Here is a 10680-nt window from a genome sequence, read left to right as displayed (position 1 = left end):
TATATATATATATATATATATATATATATTATTTAATTATTTATTTTACTAAATAAATACAAAAATTATTTTTATTTATTAAATATTCAATTAAAAAAATTATATCAAATAAAAATTATTAAATTAGTTAGCTTCTTTTGTATAATGATCCAAATTTAAATTATTTAAAATATTATTATTAATTGTACATTTAAGGAGTGACGGATGTAATAAAGTCAACTTGAAAATGATTGTCCCGAGATCAATATAGTAAAAATTTCATTTTAGATTTATACATGATGGTATAAGACCATGTTAATATAGCCAAATTTTCAACATACAAAGTTTATAACCAATTATATAACATCATAATTCTAAGAGTTAGACACATCAAAAATTAAAATTTTTCAAAAACATGATTGAAAATTTTATAAATTTATAAAGCTATTACAACTTTACCACAACCAATATCCAAATTTGAGTGCAATATAAAACATCTTTACAATGTATTAAACTTTTATATAAACATAAGTAAATCTTTATAGAACACCCATAAAAGATCTCATCTCCCGTCAATTACATAGCTCTAGAAGCATATGTATATTTATTCGCTTTTGTATAACTCACACGTTATACGATCATCACCGCGCACAGAAACAAATATGGGTAAACTAACAATACAAACATAAAAACATCAGTACAACATTTATAACTTAGTTGTCAAGTCCTTACCACGATCCTATCATATCATATAGCATCATTACATAGTAAAACTATAACAAGCAATACAATAGCCTCCTCGTACATTCCCTTAAATAGAGTCATGATCAACCATTAGCTTTACACAAGTTGTCCATTAAAGGCAACCTGTGACAATACCAACCATTTATGTAACTGTATGTTTTCTTCCAAATTTCACTGCATCATTCCTGTGTACCAAAATAGGACAATTTGAATGGTCTTTCACCTCAACTTCATACCTATCTCCCTTACTCTTCAAGCTGTTCACATAATTTCTAAACTCAGCATGAGCCAGAACCCTACAAGTGAGACATTTATCAATTTCTATCCCCTCACAAGAGGAAAGGGAAACACTCGAATCTCAGTCTCTTCCATAGCCCATCATGGACAAAAAGAACAATCTCTTTCACCGCCTCTTAAAGACGAAGAGATCCATTTTTCTATCCCTCGCAAGAGGAAAGGTGACTACCTTTCTATCTCCTCGAAAGAGGAAAGGTACAACCCCGAATTAACAAAGTATAGCCAAAAGACATACTCAGAAAAAGAATGACCACCACCACACCACATCGTTGGTTCCACACCGTGACTCTCTATTGTTTCAAAAAATGGAAAAACTCTTTTGTCGCCCAAAGAGCCAACAAAATCTAAGCAATCCCCCTAATGTGTATAAGGTACTAACTCGAGTATCAATATGTGGACTCAATACTTATTAAGCTAAAATGTTTATTGCTAACCTTGCTAAACTACTAAAAGCAATGGGGGAATTAAAATGAAAATAAAATAAATAAAATATAAGTGGTAATGCATGTTTTTGACCTAATTGATCCATGAAAATGGAGAATGATGCAAGGAACGGAAAATAATGCCTAATTCTAGAAGACAGATGCAAGAAAAGGGATGTTGTAATTACTGCCCAAATGAATGCAACATGGTAGACTATATAAAAAAAACATTGTTTTGTTAATTTAAAGATGTCATGTTGTAGAAAATTATGTATGCAAGGGTGGAAAATAGATTGGAATAGATGTTAACAAATGAAGAAATGAGTTTAATCAATTTCGAAGAACTTATGCAAAGTAAACAAACAGAACCTAATTTCATGTATTCTTAAATGATCAAATGTAATTGATGCATGTAGCCTAGCCTAGAATGATGGAACAAGGCAGACATACGAGCATGGTTTGTGCTTATGATAGCTTATGCAAAGTAAAAAAGTAGAACCTAATTTCATATCATCTACATGCAAAGGAAGTAAAAAAGCATTATGCTAATGCAAGGTAAGCCACTAAACTAATAACAATGCAAAACAAAAATTAAAAGGAGAAAAATATGCACACAAGGATCACGTACCAATTGAAAACCAAGAAATTAAAAGACTAATTATATACACTTGACTTTGTTAAACAAGGCTAGACGAGCTTTCTCTATAATATATAAAATGATGTTTTTAGTAAACATACTAAAAGGTACAAACATTGTTCCAAAAACATATGTTGAAAGATATCTCGCTAAACACGCTCTTGAACAAAACGAGTGTTTACTAAACAAGGTGTGTTGATAGGGAGAGCTATATCTACCCTACATATCTATGTTTTTATGATGAACAAGAAAATGATTTTATGATTTCTTGCACAACAAATGACATAACAATTGCTTTATCATTATTGTGTTTGTGTTTGATGTGCTTGATATTTGTATTCATTGGTTATTGATGAATCGTGCTTTAAAACAGATCGAACATTTTATTTTTGGAAGAAATAATCAGCTAAGCAATGTATATAATCTGTTAGATTTTTCCAGATCACTTGTGTGCTTAACAAGGGCAAATAGATGTGTAATAATCGATTACATTAGTTGTATAATCGATTAAAACACGTTGTTATGCCAATATACGTTTCATTAGTGTATTGATCTATTTAGAATGGAAATTGATTTGAAAATATGCTTAATTGTTAACATAACCGATTACATACGTTTCATAATCGGTTAAGTATGTTTCTTTTGTCAAAATCAATTTCATTTAAAGCCTTAACTGTTTATAATGGTCAAATAAATTTGTTACTGGCTTATGAGAATTGTATAATCGATTGCATGCATTGTATAATCTGTTAAATCAAAATAGAGGCAAATATGTTAATGTAGAAGGAAAAGCTTAACAGATTACATAAATTTTATAATCGATTAAAATGCGTTAGGATTCAGAAAATCCTATAAATAACTGTCTTGCACACTTTTTCAAACTAATTCAATTTGTAATCAATTTCATACCTAACATTTTGATTGAGTTTTGATTACAAGAGAATTCAAGAACTGTCTTGAAGAATCAAGGATCAAATTTAGATTTTACACATCAAGATTCTATCAAGAATGTGGGCTAGAATTGTACTGATTCATTCTACATTACTGGAGTGTACCTAGACAATCAATTTCAACATTTTTCAATTTGTGTATTATGTTCCTGTGCTATTGTGCCAGGGGAGAGAACTATGATTATTCTCATTGAGAGTTGGGATTGTTCTCAAGGTGTAAAGAGAGCTGGGATTGTTCTTTGTTTGGTAAGAGTGTGAGGGTGTTCAACTAGATTGTGTATTGGGAAGAAACGAGGAGTGTCTAAAGATACCACGAATAATGAAGAATACTGCACAACCAAGAGTGAGTGAAACTCAACTAGGCAGCATATCGGTGGATGCTAGAAGTGCCTAAGGATAACAGGAGTGGTGAGAATACTCAGTTGTAATCTTATTGAAGATTATAGTGGGACCCTCTATAGATAGAGGAGACTGTAAGTAACTCAATAGGAGTGAACTAGTATAAAAATATATGTGCATTTATTGTTTAATTATGTATAAACGCTTCTCTTATTAAACTTGTGGTTGCATTTTAGTTTTGAAAACAAGAGTTTTCCATACTAAACGATTGTTCGTTAAAAAGAAAACTCTTACAAACACTAAGGAGAATATCTTATATAGCACGAAGAAAAGAATTCATTGATCAATATTATTTGCAAAGTCGAGCATTTAATAACTACTCGAAAAATCTTGTACTCGACGAAAGTGCTATATAAGGAGGGTTACGAAAAAGTTTTTCCATTAACACTACTCAACCCCACCTTTTAGTGTTTTTCAGGTACTTCACAAAAATCAATACATAACGTCAAGAAGCAACACCATCTTTATAACTAACAATACAATGAATCAATAACTCAAACATCAATGCAAATCAACAGCGATCCTCCGATACTTAATTTCATCACAAACATCACACATATAGACCAACAACCTATCCATTCATCAACACCTATGCTAACTACACCACCAGAGTAACAATCACTATCATAGCCACATCACTATCAACATAGCATTCTCAGGAGCATTTTCAACACCATGGTCATCATCATAAATATACCACCACCATGAATATCCCCATCATGAACACACTATCATTAATATCCCTATCATGAACATCATCATAAGCATCCACAACCTCATGACTCCATCATGAACAGACTCAGTCACACTCTTGTACCCTACCTCACACACCTATAGCTTCCTCATATAGGCCTGCTCGAGTCGTCCCGCCTACAAGTGATGGAGATATGCGATTTAAATAACGAAAAATCCAATATTTTAAAATTGTATCTAAAATGACTGGAAAAGTGGACACAAGACCGGATATAATTTGATCATTTTGAGCAAATCCAAAATCTTTATAAACGAAACCAATAATTAGTTCCCACCAACTAAAGGACCTTTTTCCCTACTTCGCAAGGACCTACGAGTAACAACGTCTACACATCGTGCACCGGGTACTATACTCAACAATGAGTCGAAGACCAGGAAAAACATCATCCCCCCCACATAAAGAAGGTTCAACACTCGAACATCATTCCCTTTTCACACATAAGGCCAAAGAGAGCACATATCCCATATCACACGATAAATAGTCCAAATCAGGATTTACTAGATACAACAAGTAGACATGTCCTTCACATCTCATGTTTATTGATCAACCACACACCTTTATGCATTCCATCACATACTCATGCTCCAACATCGATAAAGATTCCAACCTGACCGCAAACATATCAAATATCTTCATTCCCTACTCAACATCATGTTCTACAACCCTTGAAGCTTGGCCCCCATCCATTCTCCATCAAAATGCACTTTTCTAGCAAAAAATGCACTGAGATAATCAATTATAACTGATGATAATAGATTATTTTAGAGAGGTTCAACACACCAATTTCCAAGATATACAACGTATGAAAGGATAATCGATTACCATCTCAGGTAATAGATTATTCCAGTGAAAAAACTAAAAAACAATGCACAAATAATCGATTATCAATTAAGATAATCGATTATTGCCGAATCCAAAATCATTCTAGACAGATATCAAATGTTTAAAACACACATACATAATCCCTAAACCACTTGGAAACATACTTTGCACATGATTCATGCATATAAGCCTTATAGATACGTGGAAACATATCCAAATACACACATAACACAAAAGGAATCATCTAAAACCCATCATCATGCAAATTACACTCAACCTCATCAAATATACTGCATACAATCATCATACAATCCTATACAACACATATCTCCATATAATAACCCTTTAACCATACATACCTTTATCCTTTTTCTAAAATCATACATACTATCATGAGATAACCCAAAAACAACCATGCATAATTTCATATGAAAACCCAACAACCATCATGATATTCACTATATCATAATGCAAGAACACATTCTCATACCTTTTAAGGAAAATAGAAAGTCATAACCCATATTCGCATACACATACATCAAAAACAATATAAGCTTCCCTATATAATGGCTAATACTAGGGCTTTTTCTACCCACAAAGATCAAACAACAACACACAAGCCTATCATAATGTTTTTGCAGTTGAATTCTCCCTCTCCCACGTGCAGACCTCATGCAAAACGTCTCTCTCCCCCTCTTTCTCTCTTTTTTTCTCAAGGTTTCTAAAATATGTAGACCCCTTCTCTCTCTTTTGTCTATATCTATTTTATTTTCTAGCCTATATTATTAAAAATCTATTTTAAATCTTTGAAACCACTTATCTTTTACTCTATTATTTCTCAACCAATTTTTAAAATGCAATTGCCCATCCTACCAAGATTCACGTCAATCTCTTTTAAATTTTAGTTTAGATATTTAACATGCACCCTTTACTTCCTACACCTCTTAATTTAATTTCTGCACCAATTAATAAAGGGTAAAAGACCATTTTTTCCTAGGCAAAAATATAAATAAAATCTAAATGTCAACACCCAATTTCGTTTGGATAAATCAATAAAAAAACTAATATAAAAAATAAAAGAATAATAATTAATGATGGGTAAAAAAAAGGAAGAAAAAAGTTAAATAAAATAAATTTCCTTAAAAAATATATAATTTTCAAACTTTAATTTAGCTTAAGAATCCAAGAGTTTTATACATATATTCACCCCCTCGTTGCTCTTGATATCCCTCATAAGACACATCAATAGAAAATATTTTGGAAATCTTGGTTTCTAGATAAAGGTATGCTTTTATATATGATAATAATTTGAATCAATATTATCTCAATAATTATAAGCAATACTCATGATGATAATTAGAATTAATATCTTTGTATTATACTATAATTTGCTACATCAGTTTCTTTTCAAAAAAGAAAGATATGATTCTAAAAATTGACAAGATTTCTGACAATAATTATAATCAATGTTTTTTCATTATTGATTTAATTGATTTTTTGAAATATATTGCAACCAAGACCATTTCTTTTCATATTTTTTTCATTTTCAATTAATTCACAACTAAAAGAAAATTACCATAATATTACAATATGTGTATATAAATACAAATCCTATCATAAAAAAAACACAGGGAAAAGATACATAGAGACACACAAAAATAATAAGATAAAAACATAGAAAGAAGAGAGGAAAGTATAAAGGAGAATATGTTCTCACATAAAAGGGGTTCTGCCAACAACAATTACTAAGTAAGAAATCCTTGAAGTACCAAAAGTTTAGGTAGCTCTAAAGCTGGGAAGGTATGTCACCTCAATTTTTTTTTCTTTTGATTTGAATATTATATTATATTGTACGCGTTTTTCTTTTACACTTAACTTTGACATTTTCTTCTAAGGGCGTTATTTTTACTACTAACAAATATCTTGTTTTAAATCATAAAAGAAGGGGTTTCCTCATTTCTTTTGGTATTGGTTTGATCCCTCACATGGTGATATCTATTTTCAAATTTCTTTTAAAAAAATTAAATAAACAATTTCAAAGAATAAAAAATATTTTCTTATTACATATATTTCATGTTTTGGATTTTGTTTGGGCCTGAACCCACAATATCTTCTGACACATTATTTTTAATATCTCCACATTTTCTAGTTTTAAGAGTTTTTTGTTCGCTTTCTACACCTTTGTTTTTGTGCTCTTTATTATCTCATGTATTTATCCTTTTCATAGAAATAATAAATTATAAAATAAAAGATAAAAATGTTTTCATATTCATAAAGGTACGAACACTCGTGAGATCGTTATCATCGTCCTATTGTTTAATTATTTTTTCCTATAAATAATTAATATGACTTTCAAGATATAAGCACTCGTGTGATCATCCGCATCGTCCTAGTGCTTAGTAATTTTTTTCCTAAATAATTAAAATTGCTTTAAAAGTATAAGTACTCTTGTGACCGTCCACGTCGGCTTAATACTTGTTTCTTTCCTTTTTCCCACTATTTCTAAAATACCAAAAAAGTACAAAATCTTCAAAACCAAAAGCATTAACATTGTTAAACAAACTTTCTTTACTACAACTATGTGATCCCTCAGTTTTACATATAATAACAATTATCATTCTAATATTGGAACTACACCATATGAAGCTTTGTTGGAAAAAGATATAAAACATCTTTGTGTTAATATTAGGATGAGGGAGGTAGTTACTGTAGGTCTTGAGTTGTTACAACAAACTACGAAAAAAGTTAAGTTGATACAAGAGCGGATACAAGCAATTTAAAGTAGATAGAAATCTTATGCTTACAAAAGGGAAAGATCGTTTAAGTTTGAAGTGGGTGATCATGTATTTCTGAAGGTAACACAAAAAATGAGAGTGCATCAGATCAAATAAGTTGTCTTTGAAGTTTCTCAGACCTTATCGGATCATCAGGAGGATTGGGCTAGTAGTTTAAGAGATCATGTTACCACCACAGTTGACGAATTTGCATAATGTGTTCCATGTGCACAAACTAAGTTCAGTTCATGCACTCGAGGTAGACAACATTCAAATTCGAGAAGACTTATATTTGGATTTTAGACTGATATGGGTGTTGGATTAGGTGAAAAAGCTTTAAGGAAAGAATATTTGTATTATAAAAGTAGTGTATCTTTTTTGTATTAATACTTGGGAGTTGGAAGACAACATGAAAAAGATATATTTGTATCTTTTTTTCTGGTAAGTGCAATTTTCAAGAATGAAACTTTTTTGGTTGAGAAGAATGTAAAACTTAAGAAAAATAAAAAAGCTAAAAGGGTGGTATGATTGTAGACGATATTAATTAAAATAAAAAAATAATGAATTTTGCAAAAGTGAAGTATAATATAATTAATTAAAATTTATTGTTATCGCTTAGAGGTCATGGGTTAAAGTTATTCTATAATTTTGTTTTCATCCTTTTTAATTTTGCAAAAGTTTACCATTATATTTAAACATATTAAATTTCCAAACCTATATTTTTTAAATTAATTAGATACAAAACTTAATTATAAATTTAAAATTATTTATTATTTTTTTTCTCATTCTTTAATTTTCTTTTTAATGAACATACAAATAAATAGGACACAGGTAGGGATGACAAAAAGTTGGGTTGGGTACAAATAGTATACCCGAACTCGATCCGCATGTAAAAAATTGTATGCACACCCGCCGGATACCTGCATAAAAAAACTCGTGGATTTTTTTCAACCCACGGATACCCGTATAAAAAAACTCGTGGATTTTTTTTAACCTGCAGATACTCATTTCAACCGACAATGTTTTTTTAAAAAATAATATTTTATGAGTTTTTAAAAATGTTTAAAATAAATTGAAAAAAGAACATAGAATTTTCTAAAACAAAATAGGGTCAATGTTCAAATCATTTATTTTATGAAAACGGGCCAAAAGTCTAAATCACCTTTTTTATTATTAATTTTTTTCTTGAAAATGGGCCAAGCCCAAACCCTTCTTTAGGGTTTCTTCCTCAAGTTCAGAGTAGTGGTCCTTTTCCTCCCATAAGCAGGGGAAGGATGCCATGTGGCAGCCCTTATTCCCACCTAAAAAATTAGGGTTCCAGAATGTAGAGAGCTTGCGCCGCAAATTGGACCAGGACAAGGATGCTTCGCAGCGGCTATTGGAAAATTTTCCCTACGTTGGAGGTTCTCTCGTGATGATAGGGTTTCGCCCCTTCTCTTTTGTAGCGACACTTTAATAGTGGCTCCTTTGAAGGAGGTGGCGGCGACACAAGTTGCGTTTTTGGTTCCTTAGAGCTACGATTGAGAGGCGCGATTAAGTTTGCAATTTGTTTTGGAATCTCTGTTTGGATTCTTCTTATAGGTTGCCCAAGAGAAAAATGACAAACTCGCGAGGTTTACGCAACAAAGATGATTGGTTGACGTTGCTTGTGACCGCTATTTAGGGTCTGAAAATGGTAGACAATGAGATTTGTGCCCTAGGATTGAACTTCATTTTTTTCTCTCCTTCTATGACGACAATGTGAATGAAAGGAGGGTGTAGGAGAAAAAAATTGAAATTTAGGGTTTAACGACAGAGACAGAATACAACAACTACTTAGAAAATAGTTTAAAGAACGAAGGATAAAATTATAAATTCATTTTTCAGACGGCTAGCGGGTATTCGCGGGTACGAATATTATGATACCTGAACCTGACCCGTTAACAAGCGGGTATTAAAATACCTGTTATCCACGGGTACCTCTTACCCGCAGATACTACATACCCATAACGGATTATCCGAGGATACCCGCGGGTACGAGTTTTTATGTCATCCCTATACACAAGTTTAAGGTTTAATGTTTCGGTAGGACCCTTTTTTTGTCTAAAATTTCAAATAAGTCCTCTACTTATTTGGTGTCTCAATTGGATCCTTATTTAATCAAACAAAGGCTTGCAGTTAAATTGGACAAAGACCGTTTAAGAGACCTTAATATTTTAAATGACTTGGCATGGTATATATGATAATTAGATTATTGTGACGTGTAATTTTTAATTTCTGAATTAAAAAATTAGAGGAATTGTTGCTGCCACCTCAAGATCCCTAATTCATTTTCCCTTCCTTGTGCCACCACCGTAACCTTAGCTGTCGTCATCACCTCACCAATCATCCACGATGCAATCATCAACCTTTTGAACACCATGCACCGCTGCCACAAAATCTCCTCTCTCAACCACCATGCCGTCATTAGCCACCACCTACAACCACAACATAGAAACGCAACTTGTGCAAAAATCGCCGCCATGAAACCAAATCACCATCATCATCTTCGCCGAACCATATGGTATGGCTCAACAGAGGTGATGAGTGCATATTTATGCCCACATTTATGTCTTAAAATTGTAATTTTTGATGAGATATTTCTGCTTAAATGATTGATTTAAAGTGAATTTGTGACAATTGGATTTATTGGGTTTGGGAATTAAAGATGCTTAAAATGTGATTTTTAGTTGCATAAAAGTGAATTTGTGACAATTGGATTTATTGGGTTTGGGAATTAAAGATGCTTAAAATGTGATTTTTAGTTGCATAAATTATTTTGGATGTTCTAATGTTTATTTGTGCAACTAAAGTTAAAATTTTATTCATTTAAAACATGAAATTAAATCTGTTGAATATTTGAAAGATATTAGATATAAGATAA

Source organism: Vigna radiata, chromosome 11 (assembly GCF_000741045.1).
Source record: "Vigna radiata var. radiata cultivar VC1973A chromosome 11, Vradiata_ver6, whole genome shotgun sequence".
Classification (NCBI taxonomy): Eukaryota; Viridiplantae; Streptophyta; class Magnoliopsida; order Fabales; family Fabaceae; genus Vigna; species Vigna radiata.
Note: the sequence above shows the minus strand (reverse complement) of the source record.